Raw genomic sequence first — 26,928 nt, forward strand, 5'->3', positions numbered from 1 at the left:
CATCAACATTGACATTTTGACTGTATAGCAAGGAAGCATTTCACAAAACAGGTATTTACAGCATGCTTGGAGGAGCTTCATTTCCAAAGATGTTGATAACTGAGGAAGCTTCATGCTGTACACCACCTATTTTTTCTGTTGCACAGATTCTAGGCAATTTAAGTTTATGTTGCATAAAATTTCTCTATGCAAAATAAGCTTTTTTTATTATTGAAAAGTAAGATAGGTAATCTGGGATTTCTCTGAACATTTTAGTTTTAGTGGTTCCATTTGATTCAAAACCATTCATTTTAGCACAGAAAAAGGCTTCAGCATTATCTCTATGTATATAATTGAGGATTATATTTGTCAGAAGACATTTTTTTATTTTTTATTTGTTGTTTGGTTGGTTGATTTTTTGTTACTTTCAAGCACATTGTATCCAACCAATTCATGCAAATCTGGAACGTATCTCTCTTTATCAATCTAGTTTGATTAAACTCTTAGTATTATTTTTGAATTTCAAGCTTAACTCACATTTAAGATTTGATGCTTTATTTGAAACTAAAACTTAGAATGGTATTCCATAAAAGAAAAATTGCAATGTACAGTCAATTTATGCTTGTCTGGAAAATGTGAATTTGTTCCGTCAGGATGGATATGTTAGAAAAAAAATTAAGCATTACTGAATGTTTACTTGTTTATGTGCCATTTCATTCAGAAAAAACACTGGATGGATGCAGAAACCTTAACTTGGATGAGCCAAGTTTCATAGGGGTGCACAAAATGCACACACATGCACCTCAAATTAGGTACCTAATTTGAGGTGCATATGTGATACCTCAATTCGCACCAGAAAGGTATATGTATGTGTGTGTGTGTGTTTTGTTTGTGTAAGATGGAAAAGATTAGAGCATGTATGAATGCTTATTGGAAGGACACAGTAAAGATTAAAAAGAAGTTGTAGAAAGAGAAGAAATATCAAATAGGGAGTAGAAATTCAGAAAGATGACAAGATATGGGATTCAGATGACACAGGAGGAATTAATCTTCCATTGGAGAAAGGTATTCTGTTCACTGTAATAGGAAAGGAGGATGGGTAGGATCCAAGATGACTTAACTTGGTGGGAAATGTGGTGGTGTAGCTTATTTTACATTTTCTACTATCTTTGTGGAATAGAAGTCAAATTTGTCTGTAAAAAATTCAGTGACAAAGGGGGGAGTCAGACTTTTGAAGAGAGTGGAACAGGTCTGAAACATTGAAAATGATGATTAGTGAGAGTGTATATACACATATGTATATATATATAAAATTATATAAGATTTAAAATGCTATAGATATGTATATATATAATTTTAAATGATGATAATATATATTTATAAAGAATTTTCCATGTCATTAAATATTATCTTCTGACATTATTTTTAAGGGCTGAATAAAATGCATTTTACTGAAACTTTATTAGTAATGTAAGTTGCCCTCCAAATTTTCCTGTTATAGACAGTTAAACATCTCTACCTTTACTCTACTTTGAAATAATCTTTTTTAGGATAAATTCCCAGAAGTGGAAATGCTGAATCAAATATAATGTTAAAATTTATATTTCTAAGAAAACATTATATGTGCTTATTTTTTTAAAGTATTCGGAAAGTATTTTAAGATAGTATTTTAGGGTTTATAATGAAAAACAGTAATTCATTGCCCCCCATACTCTCTACCTGAACTCACACTTTCCTAAGCTCTAAAGAAAGCTTCCATCCTTTTATTTTCTTCTCCATTCCTATATTATTTTATGCTTCTCTGTATTGATCTGTATTGACATTTCAATTTGAACATGACTTTTCACTTCTTAAACTAGAAAATAAGTATCTGGCTCTCTCACATACTGCCAGTTCACACATACTCGTATATATATACAAACTTCTTAAATCAATATTTAGTGTTTGTGTTATTAATATAATAAAATATTGCTTTTAGTAACCTATTGTATAGTATGATTACATTTTCTTTATTATTCAACTTTTTGGTTTTTCCTATAGTTAATTTAATGACTTCAATGCCAATTTTCCCCTTGAACCTTAAAGTTTCTCAATATGATCGAATATGTCAAGACATCTCAGTTTGCTCACCTCCTCCTTTTTCTTCTTTTTTTCTTTCTTTTTGGAGGTTTTCCTTTCACCACCTTCCCACTCTGCTTTGTTCTGCGGTGGTTGATTTCTTCTCCTGCTTCACAACTAAAGACATGGGACTTAGCATTCAGTAGATTTCCTTTGTTTTTTTCCTCCAATTTGGGAAAAGAGATCCCCTAGCTGCTTCCAGAGAAATGGTTCATGAGAAGAAACTATTTTGAGTCCTGACATATATGAAAAGTCTACCCTTAGACTTGATTGACAGTTCATCTGGGTATTCTTCCTTACGATTGTCAAGATATTGCTTCATTAAAAAAAATAGAATTTGGTGTTGCTGTGGTGATATCAGACACCATTCTGATTACTAATACTTGTCATGTGACCTTTCTCTCCACTCTTTCTCTCTGGCAGGTTTTTGGATACTATTTTTACCTGGAATTTTTTTTTTTTTTTTTAATTTCATGGTCTTATCCTGAGTTGTGAATCTTTTTACATGTATTGGGCTAAGCAGCAGTAATTCCTTAAAATGTGGCCAATTGTTCCCTTAATTCCTAGGATTTTAAAATTTGGCGTATTGCATTATTTTTGAACAATTTCCTCCCTCAAGTTCCACAATGTCTCCTCATTCTGGAAATTATATATATATATATTTTTTTTTTTTTTCTATCTCTATAGGTTCTGCTTTTCATGAGATTTTTCAACTTTATCTTTCAAATCTTTGAGTACAACTTTTATTTTATCCTCTTGAATTTTCATTTTTCTGCTCTGAATGCATTTTCTCTTATCTTTTATTTTTCTCCTTACATTCTCTGAATTTCCTCCAAATTTCTTCCTCTCTTTGTTGCTGTTGTTTTGATTGTTTTTGATTACTATCTTTAAAATTAGAGGTTTCGCTCAAGTATCTAGTTATTTTTAGTTGTCTGTCATATTTGAGTCCAAGGCACTATAACATGACTGGGTTTTGTTGACTGAAGGTATCTCAACATGGAGACTGTCTTGTTCAATTGATGCAAATTTGGAGGCAGAGTCTGATTCCTGATATTCAATTATTGAGTAGATTCTACTTGTATCATTTTGTTCTGGGTTTTTTATTGTCCCATAGATTTTTTCTTCTGTTTTTATTGTATATATTATTTTTGGCTAATTGAGTACTTTTTAGCATTTAATTTCCCTAACAGCTTTTTAACATATACCTATTTGCATTCCTTTTACTGGCTGCTCTAGGGATTAAAATATACTTTCATAACTTTCCATAGTTCTAATTTAGACTTAATTTTGTACCATTTCACATAAAATTTAAGAATATTATGACTAGTTTTATATAGTCCTTAAACATCTTTTAGGCTAAAGTATTACATCTATAAACTTCACAATATAAAGTTATATATTTTTCTTAAATTCAAAGGTTTTTTAAAGAAATTGAGATAATAATACTTTATGTTTCCACATACATTTACCACTTCCGGCATTTTCCATTCCTTCCTAAGAATCTGAGTTTTCATTTGGTCTTATTTTATGCTGAAAAATTTCTTTTGACATTTTTTATGATACAGCTCTGCTGGCAACAAATTCTACTGGGCTTTGTTTATATGAAGATATCTTGCCCTCGTTTTTGAAGGATGCCTTCACTGAATATAGAATTCAATATTGACAGTTCGTTTTTGTTTTAAATTCAGCACTTTTAGGTCATCATTCCATAGCAGTCTGAAGTTCTTCATATCATTTTTTTCACTTAATGTAACATATTTTGGGGGCTGCTTTCAAGCTTTTCACTTTATCTTTGTTTTTTAGGGGTTTCAGTATGATGTGCCTCAGTATGGCTTTCTTTATATTTATACCTTCTTGGTGCTTGTGTGTTAATCATATTTTAATTTTCTGTCACCAACTTTGGAAATTATCTGCTATTGTTCTTTTAAATATTTTTTCTGCCTCATTTCTCTTTTATCATCTCCTAGAGCTCTGGTTATGCGTAAGTTAAAATATTTGGTATTTTTAATAAGCTACCAAGACTGTTTATTTATTCTGCATTTTTCTCCTTTTTTGCATTTTAAAATTTCTATTGATTTCTTATCAAGGAACCCGACTCTTTCTTCTATTTCCAATGTTTTGTTTAACCCATTCAGTATTTTTTATATATTACATATATTTTTATCCATACTAGAATTCCAATTTGGTCCTTTTTGTATTTTCTCACTCTCCTCTGAGATTCCCTATCTATTCATTTGTTGTGTGTGTGTTTTCCTTTATGTTCCTGTGCATGCTTACAATAACATCTTTAAAACCTCTCTAATAATTCAAAAATCTTGTCTTAGTCATCTCTAAGTCTCCATAAATTGCTCTTTTTCCCTTGACTGAAGTCATATTTCCTCTTTTCTTTAATTGTCTATTTTGCTTTGGATTTTATCCTGGACATTATGAATTATACATACAAAGATTCTATATTCTCTTGTGTTTCTCTAAATATTGTTGTGACTTAAAATTTTTATTTATTTAGCATTTAAGTTAGTTGAAGTCAAACTTCAAACTCTCTTCCTTTTGGCACCAGCTGAAACTTCTCTTAGCTCTTCTAGCCTTAGTGGGATGCTTTGAGTTCACCTCATTAACATATAATTCAGGAATTTGCTATACTTTTGTTCAGAACTTATATCCAGTATATGAGGTTCTCTCTTTGTGGCTCTCTCTTTTATGGATGTCCCAATTCCCAGCTTCTGAATTGTCCTGAAACTCTGTCCTCTGATTCCTCAACCAATCACTTAACAGTATTCTCCCTGAGTTTTGGCTGTCCCCATAAGATACTGACTGGGGAGTATCCCCTTCCAAAAAGCCATAAAAGTGGAAAATTCATTCTGTTCCATTTCTTTCAGTTATCAATTTCCCTGTACTTTCTTTCTGATTTTGTTCATGTTCCAGTACTTTCACATACTTGATTTTTCTTAATTTTATCCAGAGTTACATTTATTGTCTAAAGGAGGGTTGACATAATATGAACTACTTCACCATTATCAGGAGTGGAACTTTCACATTTCTATGTATGGCATCATATCTATCCAGTAGTTCAATCTCCAAACCTAAAAACTGTGTTTTAGTTCTTCCTTTGGGTCATGAACACCATCTCATATAATCTATACGAAAGTTATGTCATCTCTGTCTCCAAAATATGTGTCAACTTTGATGACATTATTTTTCTGTTATCTCTCCAGTCCAAACTACCATCATCTCTTCTTTTGACTGACACAACAGCTTCTTAATTGGTTTCATTGATTCCCCAGTACAGTTTGGTTATGTCTATTTGCCATAATGATCTTTTAAAAATCAGAATTATATCAATTTGCCATTGACATTTGAATAAAACTCAATCTCTATATCATACCTTTCAAGTCTTTATAGAATCAGCCTCTGCCCATGTCTTTGATCTAGTCTTCTCTTTTCATCCTTCATTATACTCTATTGGCATATTTTTCTGTTCCTCACATTTAGCCAACTTATACCTGCCAAGGATCTTTGTTTTTTCTCTACTCTACCAGGAACACTCTTCCACCAGATACTTACATAGCTGTCTATCATTATTCTTGTCTTTGATTTCAGGGAAGACCTGAGCACCTTGGTGAAGTAATTTTCCCTCTCCTATTTCCCTGTTTTATTTTCTTCAAAGCAGGAATAATTTTCTGTCTTTATTTATTCACTTGTTTGTTTTTATAGATATGTTTATATATATATATGTTACTTATCTTTTTCACAACTGTATCACCAACACATTGAACACGGCTTTGACACATGATAGGTACTTAATAGAGATTTGTTTAATTAATTATTGGCCGCCAAACTGGTGTTAGGGTAATTCATAATTCTCATGATTTTATTTAAATTGCAATTATCTTGGCATTTCTCCTTGAGAAAATCATGAGGGAATAAATTCTATAGGGAAAATAAATTAAGAAAAAATTCAAAACACATCAATCCTTTTCCAAGTAGAAAAAAAATTAGGTGTAATATAATTGCCTTACCTAGTTTCTAGTCCTAAAGCAAATCATCAATTTTAATAAATTGATGATTTTATTTGTTCTTCATAGAGACTAGTGTGTTCCCAAGGTTGGTCTAAAATGCATTAAAATGCATTGCAAGTAATTTACAGTGAATGTGATAACATAAAAGTATTTAAATTTCTTCCTTGGTGATTTGGTAGTGATACACACATGAACACATACACACATATTTAAACAATACAAAAAAAAAGTCAATTACATTTGTTGTGCTACTCCATTGGCATTACTTCTTCTTGAGAGTATTTCCTTCATATCATTTTCATGTTATGAGTGGTAGAGAAACTTACTTTGCCTGGTTTTTAAATTTTTCAAGTGTTGTTTTTGTGTACTTTAGAGAGGAACTCAGTTTAATGGCAGTTTGACAGCGTTTCTCCTGGTGATAAAATGAAATTCATCAAATGTACATTAGAGCTTTTACACTCTGAAACATTCAGTAAGCTACAGGGAATTCTGCTTGAATACTGTATGATTTATCAAAACTACTGCATGTACAGCCAGATTGTTCATACTAAAACTCCAATCTACCTGGATGACGTTGTATTTCTTCTTTTTTATTTCTATTTTTCCAAAATGGTTTATAACACCTCCGAAATGAGGTTTTTGTCTCATGAGTATTTGGTGTTTATATTCTGACCTGTGCGGATGCCAAAGGGACGGAAGGCAGGATCTTCAAACTCATAATTCAGGTAGTTCAATTCCATATAATAGTAGTTCAGCTCCCTAGTAATTTCTCTTAGACTTCTTAGACATACACAGTCATTACCCAGAGAGATAGAGGTAAAGAAAAGCTATCCAATTATATCTGGTGATTTGCATTTGGCAATGTTACTAGGGGATTGTATAAACTTACTTTATAATTTACAAATAACCTGCTTTGTTCACGTAAGCCCTCCACTTCTAGCATAATTATGCCATTCACATTTCAATAATAAAAAGAGAAAGTGAGAACTGGATAAGATAGGAACATTTTTGTCATTAGATACTCTTAAAATCACTTTTTAACACTGTAGTTTCTGTGAAATTTTTTGTGAACCAAGTATTATTGATGTGACGTGACAACAGTGTGTGGCATTTTACAAGGTGTATTTATAATTTACCTTTCTAATAAACACAGTCTTTGAAAGAGAGATGGAAGGTCTATAAGTTTTGAAGATTTCCTCCATTTATACTGTCATCTTAGTATTTTCTTTTCCCATTATGCTGACAGAATCACCATATTAACACTATACTCTGCATTATGATGACAAAATTATGGCATTATAGCAGTAGACCATACAGAAAATGTTTCTATTCGTAAAAATATTTATTTACAAATTGGATTCCTTTACTACCTATGTATAAAGAATCTATTACATTAAAACAGTGCAAAGTACTTTAAATCTAATGTTCTTTACTGGTGTTTAGCTGAGTGATTGTTTCCACCACAGGAGTAATGATAATGTTCCTTTATTATTTATAACCTTATAGTGCCTCTTATTTGTGCACAGTTTTAAGATGATACATCAATTGCCACACCATCCAAAAGACATGTTGTTCTATTTTTTCTCACCAATATCTCTTACTCCCCTCCAGTGAAATATTTAGCAACACCAGAATACAATAATCTTGGATTCTATTGCATTGTGGTCCTTAGAGAACATATTGAAAGCATCTGATTAAAAAAAAAAAAAATGATCCAGAGAGAGACAGTTTGAGCATTCCAATTTTCAAGTGAATAAAAAATGTCTCTTCTTTTTCAAAAAGATAATCCATATTCATATAAACTGTGGGCTGTACAGTTAGGGTGCAACAATGTCTAAAGATCTGGATTTACCACCTAGAGTGAAGACAGGTCAAGAGAGATTCTTCTTTCCTGAGTTAATGGCAGCTCACTTCATTCAGTTATCTACGTCTACAACTGCACTGCAAATGTTACGTGTAGATGTTTGGGGTTGACAGAGTTTCAGAGAAAAATAAATTTGAAAACATTTCACAGTGCCATTAGGTACTTGTGCTGGAAATTTCACTCTTACTCTGTTCAGCCAGTGTTCAGCTCATGTCCTGGTAGATCACCCATGATCTGGACACAGGTAAAACCACAACAAGGTAACTAATAATCACTCTTGATTTTTTCTTCAAATTATTGGTAGAGCGGTGTTCAATTAATAATGAATATATCATTTAATATTTTGGATTTTCAAGTAAAAATTCACAGAATTGGAGAAAACTGTTACTTAGGAGTAAATGTGATTTGGGAAAACAAGGTTTTATTGTAATACAATATCTTTATGGTCAAAACTGAGTAATAAAATAATTTTTATTAAAATATTCTTAATTTTCTAAAGATACAATGAACATTCAAAAGACATTGCACATATTATAATTACCTTTACTAATAATGACATTTGTGTGCTCTAGCAGTTTCAAAATGCAGTTGTTGTGGTCTATATCGCTCCTATGTTATCCTATCTACTTCCAGGACCTCTTATTAGAAAGAGGATTTACCTTATTCTGAGAACAATGGATGGGCAGAAATAGGATACTGCTGATTCTAACCTAGTTTTGTTATTGCATTTACCACAAATATATGTAGTGCTTAATATTTACTAAGTATAATATTGGGTATTTGGAGGTTATGTAGATTCAAAAGACATGATTCCTAAACTCTAGGAATTTACAATTCAATGAGAGAGATACACATTGTTAAAAATTAATATTAACATAATAATGGCCATTACATAGTTTATTATATGTGAAGGAAAGATTTGTTTCAATAGAGGAAATGTGCAAAAGCTTATTCGAGAATAACAGCCGAACTCTGAACTGGAATTTTGGGGAATAATAGATTGGAGATATGGATAGTTGGAGAATACAGTTTGGATGAAGGATCCATATATAAGAGATATTCAGGCAATTGTAAGAAGATTGACGTGTGACTAACACATACATTTAATAAGTGAGGTGTTATAGGAAACTAAGTTGGAAGGAAAAATAAAAATTTATGAACAGCTTTAAACACCAGGCATTCCCTTTACATTGAAGACAACCTGAAATTTCAGAGGCAGAGATTAATTACATGATCACCTACCTATTTTAGAACACTAATATTGCTGCAGTTGGTCAAAGGAATTGTAGAGGGGAGAAATTATAGATAAGGAGATGAAACTATGAGAGGGATTCTAAAACTGTGCAACGGTAGTAGAAATATGGGGCGGTATATAAATAATAAGGAGAGTTTGATGATATAGTTTGCAGAATTTGGTGACTAAATGAATCTAGCAATGAAGGAAGAGGGAAGGGAACAAAATAAGGATTATTTTTGAGTCAATGCACCTGGAAGGAAGGACACTTTTATTGAGGTAAGGAATGCAAGTTGGGTGTTGTTATTGCAGTAAGGTAGGGGAAAAATACATCCTTACCCTGAGTGATCTTTTTAAAAAAAATAACCTTTGGAAAATAACACACACACACACACACACACAACATGTACACAGACAACTCCAAATATAGGTTATCTCAATCCTGATTTGAGGCTTATTTATGAATCTTGTTCATTTTTAACTGGGTTGTTTTCGTACTTTAAGAATTCTTTATATATTCTAGACACAAATTCTATAACATATAATTTTCAACTTTCTTTCCTCAGTCTCTGTTTTTCTCCCGCAGTCTGTGTTGTTCTTTTTAAAATTTCATTAATGATGTCTTTTGAGGAGTATAAGTTTTAATTTTGAGGAAGTCTAATTTAACTTCTGTTTTTTCTTTTGTGAATTGTGTTTGGTGTTGTCTCTATGAAGCCTTTCCCTAACCTAAAATTATAAAGATTTTCTTCTGTGTATTCTTCTATTAGTTTCATAGTTTTAGGTTTCACTTGTAGAACTATAGTCCATTAACAGTTATAAACAGTGTGAGGTATGGATCTAAGTTATAGTTGTATTTTTACATAAGAATATCCAATAATTCCATCACCATTTATTAAAAAGACAATACTTTCTCTAGAGAATTGCTTCTGCATCTTTTAAGAAATTTAGTCATCATATATGCATGTCTCCTTCTGGACTCTCCATTCTGTTTGATTGATTTATTTCTCTTTGTTTACACGGATACTGCATTTCCTTGAAAAAAGTTACCTTATAAAAAGCCTTGAAATCAGCCAATGTGAACCCTCCAACTTTCTTTTCAAGATTGTTTTGGCTATCCTAGATCCTTTGTATTTCCAGATAAATTTTAGAATCAGCCTAGCAATTTCTACTAAAAGCTTGCTGAGATGTTTTACTGGGAGGAGGTGTTTATGGGGTGCCACCACAGATTAAACATTTTGACAAGAATGCTCCTTTGTATGTGACACTGTGATCATTAGGACCCCATAAAGTCTGGTTGTCTGATGCCTAGTGATCCATTGAGAGAGCGCTCACAGTTCAATGGTTATCAGCCCTGTTCTTCCAATGTAAAGCTATATTTTCCTCTTTTAAACATTAAGCAATATATAAGACCCCGGCACTATGGAAAAATACCATTCCTCATCAATGTTTCCTTTATTGGTTTAACCTTTAACAGTGTTTTTTTTTTTTTTTTTTTTTTTTTTTTTTAAAGCCTTTATTCTCACTAACATGATTTTTTTTTAATTTATTTATTTATTTTATTTATGGCTGTGTTGGGTCTTTGTTTCTCTGCGAGGGCTTTCTCTAGTTGTGGCAAGCGGGGGCCACTCTTCATCGCAGTGCGCGGGCCTCTCACTATCGCGGCCTCTCCTGCCACGGAGCACAAGCTCCAGACGCGCAGGCTCAGCAATTGTGGCTCACGGGCCCAGTTGCTCTGAGGCATGTGGGATCTTCCCAGACCAGGGCTCGAACCCGTGTCCCCTGCATTGGCAGGCAGATTCTCAACCACTGCGCCACCAGGGAAGCCCCAACAGTGTTGTTTTAAGTCAAGAAAGAAAGCTAAAATTAACAGGCCAGTCTCATTTTGCTTTTTGTTTATTCTTGACCTTCATATTTCCCTGGTTAGGACTGGAATTTCCATGTTAAAGTCAAAAAATAATAAGAGATTTGAAGTTATACATATGGGGGTTGCACACTGGCCCCGTCACTGCTCAGTAGTGTGATCCTGAACAAGTTACTTGGCATTTCTAAGCTTCAGTGTCTATATCACTAAAATTAGGAGAATATCATTTGCTTCCTTTGGTTGTTCAAAGGGCTAATTAAATGATCATTTAAAATTAATATTAATAGCAGTTGCATTGAAAACAAATATACAAAAATAATTACACCTCCTCAAATCCTTACCAAAATCCTGTGAAGGCAGGCCTATTTTACAAAACTGAGGCTCAGAGAGATTAAACAATTTGCTAAAGGCTACATAGCTGCTAGAGGGCTGTACTGGAGTTCAATTCCAGGCAGATTGAATGCCAGGGAGAATGTTATTTCTACTTTTTAATGTTGCTTATAATGACCACTTATGAGGGTGAGCTTCCCTCACAGTGTTTAGAGTTTGGACCTAAAAAAATGGTCAGGCAGTCTATTGCCTTAGTTATTTCTGGGAAATTAGGGGTGGGGGTGAAGAAAGGTCATAGTACCTGGATGTTGGAACCCTGGGTGCTTGTCATTGATTTGTATTTTATTTATTATAAAATCACTTGAACTTTCCAGATTTCTTTCTATTGAAGGAGTAATAATTTTGCCCCTTCTACTCCAGGGACCTGTGAGTGCTAAGTAGTTAATACACTCTAATGAGCTTTGTATTTTGCAAATTTATGAGCATGTCATTTTAATTCATATATCTACTTTGATCCTTCTGGCATTACAAACTCCAAGTGATATCTGTAATAACAGAGGACTGCAGCTACACTCATGTGATATGTTCCATACGGCACTTGCAGTAATAGTTTCATCGAATATCGCATGACCTTGACATCATGATCTATCAGTTAGTGGGAAATTGAAATTAATGTTATTTCTTTAGTACAAGTCAGCCTCACTCCTTTACATTTCCATGTGGCCTCAGAATACGTGAGATATACTTGTTCACTTAGCCATTTTTGTTTTGGATATTTTCTTTTAGGTATTCTTTCTCAGAGAGATTTCTTTATTTGTGATTCTCAAGTGCTATTTGTGAAGTTCTCAATCATAAGTACTAGACAGCATAAGGTAAATAGAAAATGACTAGACATCTAAAGTTTAAATATAAATAACTATTAATAATCTGGTCTGTCGAATAGACAGCCACATCCTCTTGACACATAAATGCTGCCTGTCTGACTGCTCTTCCTGAGGAGTACAGAAGAAAGAATGAGGAGAGGGAAGAAGAAAGAGAGGCTGCTGGTGTGTCTAAGCTATTTAATTTGTGACTCATAAGAAGGTTCATGTTATATTAGAATGTACTTAATATTTTATAAGTAAATAATAAAATGTTACCATAAATCTTACCACCTACCCAGACCTCTTAAAATATAATCACAACATCCATTTTTCTCCATTCGTAATTTACCTTGTAAGTATTCTAAAAACATTTGGATTTGCGATTCAATTCTTTCTGACACACAATATAGAATAAAGTCCAGTCAACCTAATCATACACACTAAATTAAACTGTTTTAATTTTGCATTAGTTGGTAAGTCAAGATACAGATAGTTAATCTGAAGATGAGGTGCCATTTGAGTAGATCAATCATGAGGCAGAATATAAATTTGTAAATCAAATACTATGTAAATTTGGCAAGGTACAGATAATAGAAAAGACAAGAAATATTAAAATGAAAAAGTATTTTTTAATCTTCTAATCCAAAAGTTTTGAGAAAATTACTGTGAAAGTGAAAGGTAGCTTTAGGAGAGAAAAGGAAATATTTTATAAATGACAATGTGTTAATCCCAGGACAAATGCTTGAACTTGCTTCATTTGAAAAGTACTCATTACCTATATGTATTGAAAGAGTAAATTTTTTATTATTAGAACTCTCCTCAACACCAATACTGTAGGGAAAAAAAACACAAGTAAAAAATACGTGAGAGAAAAGAGTTTTTTTTCAGATAGAAATAGTTCTAGAAGTAGAGGTCAAGAAGCCTGTGAAAGAAAATCATGAGGGACTCTGAATGAGCAGCACAAACACTTGTTTCAAACACTTTCCTTTTATGTGTATAAGGCTCATCTTCTTAATGTTTATAGTCCATACAAATAGAAAGTAAATTATCTCCTTTCCTCCAGGAATGTTTAGTAAGAGAAAATAAAAAACAGAAAATGCTATCTTGAAGAAGTCCATGAACACACTCTTCTAAACATTACACAGCTTGATTGACTCTGTACATGATTTGACCAAATATCCTCAAATTTCCTGTGTATTTCTGCACTTCAGTAATTCTTCTATAATTATGGAAAATTGATATGAATTATACCATAACTTACTGAAGTATGGTTTACCCAAGTAATAAAAATAGCAAAGGAAACATACTACATATATTCATGTTCTATGATGTAGCATGTTTCCTTCACTATTTTTATTACTTGGATAAACCTTACTTTAATAAGTTGGTATATGAGTATATTACTGTATCATTTTTTTCAAGGGAAAAGTATTAATCTACCACCACTCTACTTACAGATTAGCCATTGCAGTAAGCAAAACATCTCCTGACTGTTTACAAAAAAGGTTCAACAGTCATTGTCATGGAATTCAAAGTCCCACACAGTCTAACCTTAAATTTCTTTCCCAAATGATGTTCCAAACCCACATATTCCATCTATTATCCTTTGTTCCCTTCTTTCCATATACATTTCTATTCATCTAGTACACACTGTAGTTTTCTCACTGTATCTTTTACAGAAATGCACTTATCCCCATAGTCCTCCTATTAAAATCTACTTACCCTTCAAGACCTCACTCAAGTTTAACTGCCATTGTGCTATTGCCTCAGTGCAACCTTTTCTTCCATATTTTTGTCCCATAGCCCTTTGCACTTGTGCCAGAGTGCTTTAATGTGCTCTTTCTATGCCGTGGTTACTTATGCTTATGTTTGTTTCCATTAGTAGAATGGGTGCTGTTTGAGGGTGGAGAATGTCATCTATGTGAATCTCTCTCCAGTATTTAGGACAGTGCCTTGACCATAGGAGATAGTCAGTAAATGAATTTATTGTTACATATAATTATTCAGATGTTGAATATTTAGTCTTTAGGAAATCCTTTTTCTTAATATGACATTCCTGTTTTTGCATCTTTCTCTATTTGGAAACACCTTCGTTTGATGATGTTTTGAAAGAAATGAGAAGAATCCCATTGTTGAGCAAGAAAACATTGAAGACTGCAAATAAGAAAGGGTTTATTTGGGGTCTTAGGAATTGCAATTCAGGAGACAGATTCAGGTAAAACCGAAAGAGTATTTCAGGGGAGAGAAAGAGTCAGGGGCTTATAAAGGCAAAAATCACATGGCTGCTAAAGTTGTCTGATGAGAATTATGATTGACTCTGAAGCAAGAAAAGAAATATTTGTCTTTAAGAGATAGGTTGTCAACTTATTTGGGGTAAGGGTCCAATAAGTATCTTGAGTTTCTGTAACATTGGGCAGATAGATGTTCTGGATGCCTGCATTAAGACAATAAGTGGTCAAATGTCAGATTCCATTCAGGCTGAGATGTGCACGAGTCACACTTCCTCAACAGCCTCCTGGCTCCATTTTAGAGGGCTCTCTTAGCAATACCAACCTCATTTTGATTTTCCTTTCACACCATGAAAATAATTTTACCTACTCAGATTCACAAATAAAATGTTTAATTAGAGATTAGATTTCACAGATTATAGAATGAAAAATGCTTTGGATTATCTATAAATTACATACAGTTCTGAGTCATAATTAATTTAGTCTTGCCTAAAGAGAGGTCTTTCCTTTGTTTTCAGTTTCTGGGAGGTAAAGTGTTTTCAGCTCCTGGGAAGTATCCCAAGTGTCTTTGTTATTCCTGTTGTTCATGATGGGACCACACCTAGTAGAGAGATGACTCAGGGTGGGGCCATACACAACCAATATTCTTAGGGGGCTGGCTATTCCAGAAACACCAATCACATGATTAGAGATTTGGGGATTTGGACCATGTGAGGTTAGCCTGGGTCTCCTGGAGGAGTTGGAGTGTGGTTCTAGAGATGAGTCCAATCCCATGAATCAGTCAATCAGTATAGGCTCTGGACAACCAAGCACTGACATCCAGAGCTTCTTGAGTTGGTAATACTTCATACATATTATCACGTATCAGTGTGAGAGGGTAATGTTTCTTGAGGACGACAGAAGCTTTGTGTTGGAATCCTCCTAGATTCTGGTCTATGCATATCTTCTTTTGCCTGATTCTAATTTATATCTTTTCCCTGCAATAAATGTAGTCTATGAGTATAATAGGTTTCACTGAGTTCTGTGAGCCTTTCTAGGGAATTATCAAACTTATGGGTGTTTTGGGGAAACCATCAAACTTGCATCTGATGTCAGAAGTGAGAGTTGTCTTTGGTAGACTCTTTTCTCTAACTTTGTAGTTGGACCCTCACTCTTTGCAGTTGGAGTCAGAAGTCTTGGTTAGATTTAACAATATGGAGAACTGTACTCTTCACTCTTAATTTGGCCAAATCCAGCTAAGTTCTGTAAGAGCAGAGCATCTCTGAATTATAAAGATATCTTATAAGATTTTACCTTTTGTTCCCCCTATTCTGCTCGTAACTCATATTCATTTCTTATGACATTGTTCTATGATTTATCTGTTGATACACATGTCCATCTCACTAAAGTGTGAGTTATTTAAAGCAAAAGATAGTTTCATATTCATTTCCATATTGAATGCCTAACTCAAAGTAGGGTCAATAAATGTTTACTAAAATGAATGAATTATTGAATATCTGGAATGGTACAATTTTAATGCAACTTACTCAAGATTGTCACACTTAGGCTCTATCATTAGTGTAGTATGTTGACATCTTGTGGATTTCACTCCCAAAATGCCCTCTCTTAAATAAATAAAATTATCTTACATAATAATTTTAGAACACTGCTATAGAGCTAAGTATCATCTTTTAATTAAGAGGGCACTGATTTGGGATTCAGGATAATAGGGAACATATTGATCTCTGTTACTTACCTGTGTAGCTCTGTGGAAATCACTTCACCCATTTAAATTCTTGTTTCCTTATCTGTAGAAAGAGAGGAATTAAGCTTTAGTTTCTTATTGTTATAATATATAGTTTTTTTAAATGAGAGATATTAATATTCCATTTCATTTCTCTAATTACTAACAGAGTAATTAGAATATATGCATTATTGAATATGTACCTTGAATGTATATATATATATATATATATATATATATATGTGTATAAAGATTTAATGCATATGCATTTATACAAAAATTATTTTTTTCTCAGTGTTTAAACACTGCAATGAGGGTAGATAATTGGCAAAATATTTATTAGATATGATCGAGGGTGATTGAACACATCAGTGTTTTCTGATGACCTCTTCAAAATGTGTATGAAATTTGAGGGGCCATTTCCCCATCCAAAAAATATGTGACCAAGGCCTTTTTTAAAAATATGGTTTAAATTATATTCAGCTGTAGGTAGATAAGTTCCTAGTAATGTAAGCTATTGGATATATTATAGACCACAGACATACTTTCTATATCCATAGATTATAATGCCTCTTCATTTACTCATTCGTACGTTTACTTATTCATTCATTCAACAAAACTATATCAAGCATCCATTGTGCCTCAGGTGTTATGCTAGGTAGTGAGGTTACAGAGATAAATTACATGGTCTTTAGCTTCAGGAAGTAACCAAGTTGCAGCTCATTTTGTTGACTTTCATTATGTTTAGATACATAAATGATAGCTTGTACAAATGCAAATAAACCCACTTTAGAATTTTCAGCCTTTGTGGGCAGTTTTTGGGAGGAAAGACTGAAAGGAAATGTACAGAACAACAAAGTTAAGCTCCCACTGCCAGACCCAGAATTAGATTTTCTTTAAGGTTGCTGAAATCTTTAGTCGTCAGTAAATATTAAATATGTGGATAGTATCTGTAGGAGACCAAGTTAAAATGAAAGTATACTGCTTATATATGTATAATTCATGAGAATATTTCTCCAAATGACCTTTAGTAAAATCTAATGAATTAAGCTAATTTACTAGCTGACTTCTTAGACCCTGAATGTGTGCTGTAGGACATGTAAGTTCCCACACAAGGGAGCAAATAAAGGCGCCAGATGGAGACTAGCTGAAGTAGATTTGAGGCAATGGAGCAGCCTGAGAGGGCATGTGGGAGAGCAACGACATCAAAAAACAGCCACTTCTCTATTTGCCTAAGGCCTGCCCTTGCAACTGATATCAATGCGTGTAGGTAGGAAAGTGAATGACACATAGCAGAAACATAGTGTTGGATTTTAACAGCATTAGATTTTTTTCACCTTCTCTCTTCGAGATACTTGGAATCCAGTTTCTAAGCCAAATAAAATTGTCTGATGTGTTCACCTCCACGTAGATACATATGATGCATGTTTTGAAACAAACTTTATTTGGTCAATAGTGATGCTTATGTTATGATGGTGCAAAACTATACTATTTCACAAGTCGAAAGTCTTTATATGATCAAATGTTTTCCAGAATTTTATATTTATTATAGCATTCCAAACCAAAACACATATAGTTAAAGAGTTTGAAAAATATTTGTAAGTTATATGAAAAGATTTGGCTAAGTGGTATTTGAATGGTCATAAAGTCAAATATTAGCAAATTATAAAACATACATGAAAAAAATTTTTAAAAGAAGGAAAGAAAAGGATAAGTTATAAAGGGTAAACAGATACATTAGACTTTTAAAAAGCTTCATGAAAGTTTTTAAATTGTTATCAAAACTTCCACAACTAGGTTAATGAGGATATATTAACAACACTTACTAAACTGTAAATATGTTTTCATAAAAAGGTGACACAAGAAGATAAATCCTCTTTTATCTCATTTAATATGTAGTATGGGAGCATAAACACCATGACTTGCTTTGGATTAGGAAAAGCTGAAGGGAGAAAAGTCAGTTTTCTCCTAAAAAGAAAGGATTTTCAGTTGTCTCAACAAGAATCAGCCATCTGTAACTGCTTGGGGGTTAAAGATAGGTTTATCCAAAGCCAGAAATATTTACTACTTGATGAGAGAAAATAATCATGTTCTGGTTGCTTTTACTGAACCACATATTTACCACACATAAATAGATATGGTATACATGATAATATGCAAGTCATTAGTCCCTTTTTCTTTATAAAACAATAAAATTTAAAGTTTGTTGCTTTTTAAAACCATGGATTTTAGAAATTTGAGAAAATGGAAAGTATTATGATAATTATTTTCATCATCTAGATTCAAGATACACATAATGTATTTTATTAATTTTATTTCTTTAGTTGGACTAATTAAATAAGAAATAAAACACGTTATATAGTCATTGAATTAGATTCTGTTAGGCTACAAAATAAAAACTTGCAAAAAATTGAGAAAACTTGACCTCTCAGACATGTTCGTTGACACATGTCAGATGGTAAATTTTATTCTAAAGCCATGTCTTCTGTTTTTGATTTTAATATTGATGGTATTATTATTTGAAATCTAGATTTAAAGAAAACTGGATGTTGGAGATTTCATTATCTGCTATTACTAAGTAATCTAGGACAAGTCATTTAAACCCTCTGAATTTGACTTTCTTTATCTATGAAAATGTCTACCTGACAGGTTTATTATGAGTAACATAAGAAATAAATAAATGGAAAATAAATATGAAGCTTATAGTTTTAACAAATTATTTATTATTCAAAACAATTTAAAATAAGTTAAATATTTATAGCCCATATGCCTTTAAATGTGATTTGATATGTTTCATCAGTAAAGCCACTTAGATAATATAAAACAATTTAAAATTGATAAATATGCTAATCACATAATAAAAATAAATGCACTTACCACCAAAACTAATATAATTTTAAATGTTTAAGTTTAAATATTTTTCTGTGCTTCCTAGAAGTTAAAAGAATATGGAAATTCTCAGCCATTTCTTCATGGAAGAATGTGTTTCTTGATCCTTGCAAACATATTTTTACAGAAAATATGGACTTTTTAATTCATCTGACTGCTTCCTATTTGGAGCTTAGAATTTTAAAATATAGCAAAAAGAAACAGACTTACAGATACAGAGAACACACTAGTGGTTGCCAGAGAGGAAGGGGGTGGGGGGGATGGACAAAATGGTTAAAGGAGATTAAGAGGTACAAACTACCAGTTATATAATAAGTCACAGGATGTAATGTACAGCACAAGGAATATAGTCAGTAATGTTATAATAACTTTGGTGCACAATCTATAAAAATTTTGAATCACTATGTTGTACTCCTGAAACTAATATAATATTGTATTACACTGAAACTTCAATTAAAAACAAACAAACAAAAACACCCATTTGAAGAGTTTCTGTAGAAATTAAGCTGATAAGCTCTAAGCAGGCCATGTTCTTATCCTAATTTGATGGAAGAATGTCACATAGCTACGTGTTTACTCCCATTAAGCAAACGTTAACTATTTCTTCTGTCAGTCAGGATTTTGACAAGAATTCTCTCTTAGAAAATTCAAGTTTAATCTCTCTGCTGAGCTCCCAGTTCACTGCATATCCCCATAATTTACAGTGCTTTTAGTGTTGCTTCCTGCCTGCATTTTTACTGAAAATGAAATAAGTAGAAATACAATAAATATCTAAAAGGATGTGATAAGGAAGAAAGGATAAAATGGTGACATACTATCAGCCAAAGTACAAAGTCTGAGTCAGCAGCGTCATCTAAGTTGAAGTAACTATAAGTTGCTCTGAGATTTCCTATGCAATGGAGGGAGAGGCTGTGGTTGAAGTGCCCAGTCAGAGACTACAGGCATTGAGGCTGCCAGCTCTTACCCTTCCACTCACAAATAGCCTGAGACTTTCTGATATGTGTTTAATACCCACAGAGGAGTGGAGTCTAAGCAGCTTAGGCATGTCCCGTTGAGACTTCCTCAGCATCTCTAACAATTCAAAGGCATTTCCAGAAGACTAGTACCTTTTGCACGGAACAGGACACTGCCAAGGGCACAGTGGAAAAGAAATATATATATATATATATATATAAAATATATATATAATACATATATAATTTTTTTCTTTTTTTGGTGGGGAAAATTTTACAGTAGGCTGGGAAAAGTTATTAGAATAAAAAATAGAAAACTATTCATTAATTTGGGGGGAAAAAAGACTATGGGAAATCAGAATGTAGGAAAAGTACAACAGTTGGACAGAGACAAACTGCAGCATCTGCCTTAAACTGCCGGCGGAATGCAGAATATGCTCATCCATGTACACAGTGAAAGTACAGAGGAGTCTGTGACCACTGTATCAGACTCCTAAATATTTGAATGCTGTACATCAATTTATATAAATGCCCCTGTTCATGTTCCTACCCAGGAGTCCCAGCCTACTCCCTAGTGATGGTCCTTGTAACCAGGAGCCCAAAGGTGCTCTTTTCTGCCGTCTGAATGAACTGGATCTGCTGGGACAAGACAAAGCAAAGCTGGGCTGAGACTCAGATCTCAACCCACCTGAATTTTGGCTGCAAGATAGAGCAAACTTCCCAAGAAGCCAAGGTCAGTGTATTTACCATCCACTCACTTCTCTTTTCTAGCTCAGGATTTCCAGGTTGTCCTCCCCAAACTAGACCATCAAAGGAGAAAACTGGGGGGCCACAATTGTCTGGTTGTTGGCAGAACCCAGTCTGAGACCCATAATTTGATGATTCTGAGGACTAACTTTATATAAATTCCCCAGTTTTCCAGGGCAGAACTTGTGATTTTCTCCCCACACACCTTACCCTTGCATTCAGGCGCTCACCCTTGCATTCTCTGGCCTGGGGACTCACTTCAGCTCTAGTAACCCTCTCAATCTATTAGCCAGTTACTTAACCAAACAAACCAACCCTGGAAAAGCAAACAATACAAAACAAAAATCCACTTATGAGATGAATAAAAATGTCTTTAGGTGTCTCGTCTTTGCCACATGGGGGTATCCTGAAGTGCGAGGCACAGGAGGAGCGCTACTTGTCCAGATCTAAGGTCAGTGCTGTCGCAGCAAAGCATTCATCTTAGTTTTATTTTGCTTTTTTGCCTTGTCTTATGATGCTGATTTATTTCCAAGAAACCTTGTCATGAAAATGAAGAATACATTTGGTCCCTTGAAAAAAGTTGCTTTATTCCACACATTCACTTATAGGGCAAGCCTGCAGATTCAATACTCTTGCTTTTTGTTATTTGAGGTCAACAAGAAATAACTATAAGAAAGTGGGACTAAGCAATGTCAGACTGTTATTAAATCCCAATTCCATGTTTGAGTTGGAGATCTGAGATAACCAATGGTAATAGAAAGGAAATTATCCTGTCCGTTTATAATAGTGAGTATTCTAAGTATAGAATTTTAATATCATTGTTTGTTTTTTCCCTTGTATCTGCCAGTACTGAAGAAAGACTTATAAGGAAGAAAATATTGGTGGAAAACTACCTTAATTTTAGTAATTAGTTACAATTAGAGCTTTTACCATTAATTATTTCTTAACAGAATTTCTTTCCATAAAATTTATAGTGTTTAACAAAAATATAAGAGAAAAAGTAAGTAGAATACTCTTTTTTGAGCTATGTTCCTAAACTCTATTACTTCATGGTGAACTTCGCTGTATTTTAATCTTCACAATTTCACTTTTTTTTTATTGCGAGAACACTTAACATGAGATCTACCCTCTTAACAAAATTTTAAATGCACAATACACAATTGTTAACTATAGGCACAATGTGGTACAGCAGATTTCTAGAATTTCTTCATGTTGCATAACTGAAACTTTATACCTGTTGAACAACAACTCCCCATTTCCTCTTCCCCCTAGCCCCCTGGAGAAGACTATTCTACTATCCATTTCTATGAGTTTAACTGTTTTAGATACCTCATCTAAGTAGAATCATGATGTATTTGTCCTTCTGTGACTGGCTTATTTCATTTAGCATAATGTCTTCCAGGTTCATCCATGTTGTTGCAAACGGCAGGATCTCCTTTTTTTAAGGCTGAATAATATTCCATTGTGTATATATACCACTTTTCTTAATCCATTCATCCACTGAAGGACATTTAGGTCATTTCCAGATCTTGGCTATTGTGAATAATGCTGAAATGAATATGGGTGTGCAGGTATCTATTTGAGATCCTGATTTTGACTCTTTTGTATATATACCCAGAAGTAGGATTTCAGGATGATATGATAGTTCTATTTTTAATTTTTGAGGCCCGTCTATACTGTTTTCTATAGCAGCTTCATCATTTTATATTTCCACCAACAATGTACAAGGGTTTCCTTTTCTCCACATCTTTGCCAACACTTGCTATGTTTAGTTTTTTGATAAGAGCCATCCTGTCAAGTATGAGGTGATATCTCATTGTGGTTTTGATGTGCATTTCCCTGATGATTAATGATGTTGAGCATCTTTCATATACCTTTTGGCTATTTGTATGTCTTCTTCGGAGAAATATTTCAAGTCTTTTGCACATTTTTCATTCAGGGTTTTTTTGGGTTTTTGCTATTGAGTTTCTGGAGTTCCTTATATGTTTTGCATATGAATCCCTTATTAGATATATGGTCCACAAGTATTTTCTCCCGTTCTTTTAACTCTGTTGATTATTTCCTTTGCTATGCAGAAGCTTTTTGGTTTGATGTAGTCCCACCTGTCCATATTTCCTTTTGTTGCCAGTGCTTTTGTTGTCATAGCCAAAACATCGTTGCCAAGATCAATGTCATGAAGTTTTCCTCCCACGTTTTCTTCTATAAGTTTCAGTTTCAGGTCTTGTGTTTAATCTTTAATCCATTTTGAATTGATTTTTATGTATGGTGTACATACATACATATGGGTTGAATTTCATTCTTTTCATGTGGATGCCCAGTTTTTCCAGTATCTTTTGTTGAAGAGACTGTCCTTTCCTCATTGTGTATTTTTGGCACCCTTGTGGAAGATCAGGTGATAATGTATGTGTGGGTTTACTTCAGGGTTCTCTATTCTGTCCCATTGGTCTACATGTCTATTTTTGTGCAAATACCATACTGTTTTAATTACTGTAGCTTTGTAATATATTTTGAAATCAGGAAGAACAAAGTTGGAGGCTTCATACTTCCTGATTTCAAAATAAGCTTTATAACTTATGTAGGCAAATATACGAACTCTTTGGGATTTCCCAACACTGAGAAGGTCTGCAGAGTTTTGAACTAAATATTGGAGTAAGAATGGAGTAGAATAGCACTTATTTTAAAAGAAGCTATTCTGAGGTCAACCTTTTTTTTTTTTTTAAATACCAGTTTCTTAAGTTTTCCCTAAGGTGTGATAAAGCAAATGGTGGGCTTTATAAATTTAGTCTTTAAAGTGTATGCTCTTTTCATAGTAAGCTATTTAAGACTGAGGTGTTCCTTTGGGGAGATGCGTAAATGAGAAGGCTCTATACCATATATTTGGTTATGTTAATGGTTTATAGCCACATTAATCTTTAAGTTGAGTTCTGAATTTAGTCATTTGGAAGTAAATGCTCTCTAGAGAGATCATCATCAAGAAATAACTAAGCAATTGTTAGAACTGAAGTCTGTTTTCTGAATCAATGAAGCAACTGTCATTATGAGCAATCTAAAAATTGTAGGCTATTTCCTATTTACCTGTTGATGCATTTTAATGAGTGTAAAGTAATCCGAGAAACAGGTTTTTCAACTTACACACTTACCTGAAATCTTGACCACAATATGCAATGCCAAAATGAATGTAGTTAGTGTTTTAAATAAATTTTTCTACAACTTAAACCTGTCATTTTATCAGGTTTATATATATAAGTTGCTCCTATCTTGCCAGAATGAGTCAGTTCCTTCTGTCTGCTGCTAATTGTGAGTATTAGAACTTTAGCATTAGGTTTCTTTTTTTTTTTTTTTTAAGGCACTACTTTATGTCATTGTAAAACTAAGTATACATATAAACTCTAGTAATGGGAATTAATTTCTCTAAATATGTGCTGTATCTAGGAGATCCTTCCATTGACCCCTAAACATTTACTTGTCTGCATTGATTACCTTTCTTCCTTTATAGATCTACCCTACTACCTTTTACTTTTCAAATTCAGGTTATATCCATTTCATTTTTATAGAGACATAAAAATATCTTTAGTTTTCTGTTACAATTCTACCTTTCCATCTTGTTTTTCTGGCGATGACTAATTTATTCTTTTAAATGTTTATCTGCAGTTCTTTCACTTTCTACTGATAAGAAGATACATGTCTTAAAACCCAGTTACAGGAAAAACACAAACTTTCTCCCCTAGTTTAAAATTTAATTGTGAAACAGTTTAATTAAACATATTTTAAAAATTTCTTAAGTCATATTGATATAAAGATTCCATTTTAAATGTTACTGACATTGTTTTGTTCTCACCTTTGGCCACATCCTTCTAGTAAAATTCTTTTATGTGTCTTTCCTTGTTTCTAAGTTTGGTCCAAGATTTTCACTGAGATCCTCAGATTTCTTCATCAAAACTACATATTAATGCTCTGATTTTTTTTTCATAATTTCTCTGAAAAATTTACACTCATTGTAGGGAATCAAAAATGACCATTGACTATCATGTCCCTGTGTGGCTCTTTATGTGAGCCACAACGTTGTCTCATGAGGATGCTCTAGGTTCCAAAATAACAAATAAATTTAAAGATACACTAGCCATGGCTAATTCCTTCTTTTACTCTCATCTTTATTCCACTGAGATATGGCTCATCTATGCAGAACCACCCATAGATTTTTAGTTTCTACCTACATGTGATGTGTAGAATTGTCATAGTCATTTTGCCCAACTCTATTTTAATTCCATTTTGTGGTTGTAAACTGATCAGCAATGCATACTTTAGAATTCTCTGTTGTTTTTGATTAAACAGTTAAACACATCTAGTGTGACAGAAATTAAATTGCAAGAAACTTCAATTTTTTCTTTTCTGCTTTCATCATAAGAAATGTAGTAGTTCATAAAGTAGAAAAAGCAAGGAAAGTTCAGAGCTTTGGGCTTAATGGAATGATTGAAATGGAAAGCCATGTAAAACCTCCAAGGATTGTTCTTCCAAGAAAGGCAGAGAATTGTGGAGACACTTTACATGATGGGATATATAAGTAGGGCCCTGGAGGTCCAGATGTGAAAGCAGACTACTGGAGTTAAGCACTTAGCTGAAAATTGCTTTCTATCATCTGAGCTAGAAGTAATCAGAAGCCAGCCATGAAGGATTAAAGCAAAATACTTTAGGTGTATACTTGGCTTCTGAAAGTTGGAATTTAATTTTTCTTCTTTTAATGCCCAGGCTAACACCTGACCCTCTTCACAATATGCAGAATTAAAGTGTTCCCAAGATAACTTATTTTTAAAAATCAGGAAAGAAGAATGTATTAACCATAAAAGCAACTCTCCAGAACTCACTGGGCTGTTGTAGAATATAGTGTAATGCTGGCAAGTTTTTATTTGAAGAATCATACCCCTAAAAGAGATTTCCAGGAGTATTTGGTCCCAAACAGTCATATGATAGATAAGAAACATGAGACCTGGGAAAGGGAATTAACATGCCTGATATCAAAGGCTCTTGTCATTAATCCTATGTCCACTGCCTTTAATCCTGTGGCCATAACTATTCAGATAATGTTATTAGGGGAGAAAAACAAAACCACTAGGTCAGATGCTACCTTACAGGGAACAATAGAAGATACTCTGATAAAGGCCAAGTCTATGGTAGACAAATTTTTTTTAGTCAATTCCAATGTCAAATATTTGTTCCTGTTATCATTACGGTTGTGATTTATAGTTTTAAAACAAGTCATTGTACTCTTAAATAACCATGACCAGATGATATCAATTTAAATAGTTTGACCTTCTCTATTATAGGTTCTTACTTTCTCCCGAAGTTTTCAATTTTTAAGATCCTGTTTTCCCTTGGAAATATACAATATAATCTACAATATAATTGGACAGTTGAAATTCTCTAATTAATGCTTCATTGTATATATTAGACTTTCCAAAGACATCTTCACTAAGTTATAGTAATAATGGGTACCATATAGTGGCCATTTAGGGAAAGCACTTTGCTAACATTTTCTAATTTGTTTCAACAATCATATGAGGTAGGCATGATATTTTCCAATTTCCTGATGAGGAGACTGAGGCTTGGAGAGATGATGTAACTTATTCATGGTCAAACAGTATCAGTAGGCCTCTCTAACTTTTGGAAACCCTGTACTCGTTTCTTTTAAGAACTCTCCTCTCCTATTTCATGTGATTTGGATGAAATTGTCATTGAACTGATCCAGGTTTCCCACTGTGGAGCTGTACACATGACCCTACCTGGACCATTGGAGTCTTTTGGGGAGAACTTACATGCATACGTACTAGGAAAGGAAGGTCTCTCCCCTTCTGAAATTGTTAGCACTGAGAAGCATGTGAGCTCTGGGGTTGTTGGGGTCTCTCTCTCATATACGTGACTTGAAGAGAGAAATTGCCAACTGAGAAGACAAAGCCAAGAACAAGAGAAAAAGAAAATCCTGATAATAGCCTTTTAATCCTTGGTGTAAAGCCCATTTCAATCCTGGGACATGAGAGTCATATGAGAATAAAAGCCAAAGTCTTAACAATATCTTATTATATCTCAGCCAAAGTATCATTTTATAGTCACATGAGAGTAAATACCAAA

At 33.4% G+C, this 26,928-nt stretch overlaps 1 long non-coding RNA gene across 3 annotated transcripts in view; it reads left to right on the forward strand.

The window, feature by feature from the left end:
* Positions 1-26,928, forward strand: part of LOC118905081 — a 296,235-nt gene that overhangs the window by 198,778 nt on the left and 70,529 nt on the right. For 2 of the 3 annotated variants that reach the window (XR_005022154.1, XR_005022157.1), the window contains 2 exons: positions 20,613-20,791; positions 21,183-21,819. This is a non-coding gene — a long non-coding RNA (uncharacterized LOC118905081). Of the gene's footprint in view, positions 1-20,612; positions 20,792-21,182; positions 21,820-26,928 lie in introns of those variants that run through there. The other variant, XR_005022156.1, reaches the window with a different exon arrangement.

Source organism: Balaenoptera musculus, chromosome 12, assembly GCF_009873245.2.
Source record: "Balaenoptera musculus isolate JJ_BM4_2016_0621 chromosome 12, mBalMus1.pri.v3, whole genome shotgun sequence".
Classification (NCBI taxonomy): Eukaryota; Metazoa; Chordata; class Mammalia; order Artiodactyla; family Balaenopteridae; genus Balaenoptera; species Balaenoptera musculus.